Source organism: Carlito syrichta, unplaced genomic scaffold (genome assembly GCF_000164805.1).
Source record: "Carlito syrichta isolate Samal-C Ts95f unplaced genomic scaffold, Tarsius_syrichta-2.0.1 Scaffold303105, whole genome shotgun sequence".
NCBI lineage: Eukaryota > Metazoa > Chordata > Mammalia > Primates > Tarsiidae > Carlito > Carlito syrichta.
The window spans coordinates 213,221-215,927 of NW_007247201.1; positions in this window are offsets into that span (position 1 = coordinate 213,221).

The window sequence follows — 2,707 nt, forward strand, 5'->3', positions numbered from 1 at the left end:
ATAGGGGAATTGCTGGGTCATATGAAAGGTTAATTTCTAGTTCTTTCAGAAATCGCCACACTGTCTTCCAAAGAGGTTGTACTAGTTTACATTCCCACCAACAGTGTAGAAGCGTCCCTTTTTCTCCACATCCTCGCCAGTATCTGTTGCTTGCTTTATTAATGATGGTCATTCTTACTGGGATCAGGTGGTATCTCAATGTGGTTTTGACTTGTATTTCTCTGATGATGAGTGAGGCTGAGCACTTTTTCATGTCAGTTGGCTGCCTGTATATCTTCTTCTGAGAAGTGTCTATTCATATCTTTTGCCCACTTTTTAAAGGGCTGTTTGTTTTTTTCCTTTCAGTGTATTTGAGTTCCTTGTAGATCCTAGATGTTAGACCTTTGTCAGATATACAAGTTAACAAATATTTTTTCCCATTCTATGGGCTGTCTCCCTGCTCTCTTTATGGTTTCTTTTGCTTTGCAGAAGCTTGTTAGTTTGATGAGGTCCCACTTGTCTATCTTATTTCTTAAGGTATTGGCCTTTAGGGTTCTGAATAGGAATTAGTTGCCAGTTCCAATGTCCATAAGGGTATCTCCTGCATTTTCTAAGATTCTTATAGTTTGAGGTTTTATGTTGAGGTTTTTGATCGATTTTGAATTAATTTTTGTGTATGGTGATAGGTAGGGGTCCTGTTTCAATCTTCTGCATGTGGTCAGCCAGTATTCCCAGGACCATTTACTGAATAGGTTCTCCTCTCCCCAGTGATTGTTGTTGGAGGCTTTGTCAAAGATGAGTTGGTTGAGGAATTGAGGCTTTGCTTCCGGAATCTCTATCCTGTTCCATTGGTTTATGAGCCTGTTCTTATATCAATGCTGTTTTGATTACTGTAGGCTTATATAAAGTTTGAAGTCTGGAAGTGTGATACCTCCTGCTTTGTTTCTTTTGCTAAGGATTATTTTGGCTATTAGTGGTCGTTTTTGTTTCCATATGAATTTCTGTATTGTCACTTCCAGGTCTGAGAAGAATGATGTTGGTAACTTAATCTATAGATTGCCTTTGGTAGGATGGACATTTTAACAATGCTGATTTCTTCCTATCCATGAGCATGGGATATTTTTCCATTTGTTTGTGTCTTCTTGGATTTCTTTGAGCAGCATTTTGTAGTTCGCATTGTAAAGGCTTTCACCTCTTTGGTTAGGAAAATGCCAAGGTATTTCATTTGTGTGTGTGTGTGTGTGTGTGTGTGTGTGTGTGACTATTGTGAATGGGATTGTGCTTTTAATTTGGTTCTCTGCCTGCTTGTTGTTGGTTTATAGGAATGCAACTGTCTTTTGCACGTTTATTTTGTACTCTGAGACTTTGCCAAAGTCCTTTATCAGTGCAAGTAGTTTTTGACAGATTCTCTTGGATTTTCAAGGTATAGGATCATATCATCAGCAAAGAGGGATAACTTGACTTCCTCTTCTCCTATTTGGATAACCCTGATTTCCTTCTCTTGTCTAATTGCCCGAGCTAGGACTTCCAACACAATATTGAACAAGAGGGGTGAGAGTGGGTAGCCTTGTCTTGTTTCAGTTTTCAGGGGAAATGTTTCTGTCCATTTAGCTTCTGTCCATTTAGCAATATGTTAGCTGTGGGTTTATCGTAGATGGCACCATTTTGAGGTATGTTCCTTCTGTACCTAGGTGTTTGAGGGTTTTTATCAAGAAGGGATGCTAGATTTTATCAAAAGCTTTTTCTGCATCTAATAAGATAATCATGTGGTTCTTGTTTTTGTATCTGTTGATGTATTTAATGACATTTATGGTCTTGTGAATGTTGAAACAGCCCTGCATCCTGGGGATGAAGCTTACTTGGTCATGACGGATGATTTTTGAGATGTGTTTTTGGATCCGATTTGCTAGAATCTTGTTGAGGATTTTTGCATCTATGTTTATAAGGGATATTGACCTGTAGTTACCTTTTTTGTTGGATCTTTACCCGGTTTGGGTATCAGTGTGATGTTAGCTTTGTAAAATGATTTGAGGAGAATTCCATCTTTCATAATTGCCTGGAATACTTTCAGTAGGATTGGTATCAGCTCCTCCTTGTCCATTTTGTAGAATTCTGCTGGAAAGCCATCTGCTCCAGGGCTTTTTTTGGTAAGTAGTTTTTGTATGACAGAGTCAATTCCTGGGTTGTTATTGGTCGATTCAGTGTCTCAGTGTCTTTTTGTTTCAACCTGGGAGGTTGTGTGATGTCAGAAAGTCCTCCATTTCATTTAGGTTATCAAGTTTGTTTCCATACAGGTGTACATGGTAATCTCTGATAACCTTTTGTATTTCTTCGGGGTCAGTTGTGATTTGATCTTTTGTATTTCTGATTGTGTTTATTTGGGCTTTTTCTTGGTCATTCTGGCTAGGGGCCCATCAATCTTGTTAATTTTTTCAAAGAACCAGCTTTTTGTTTTGTTGATGTTTTCTATATTTTTATCTTCTATCTCCTGTATTTGGGCTCTTATTTTTGTGATTTGGATTCTTCTGCTTAAGTTGGAGTTTTGGTGGTCTTCTCTTTCCAGCTCCCTTAGGTGATTTGCTAGGCTCTCAACTTTTGATCTTTCCGTTTTTTTAATGTGTGCTTGTAGGGATATAAATTCCCCTCTGAGAACTGCTTTCAGGGCATCCCAGAGGTTTTGGTAAGATGTTTCTTCATTTTCATTTGTTTCCAGAAATCTTTCAATTTT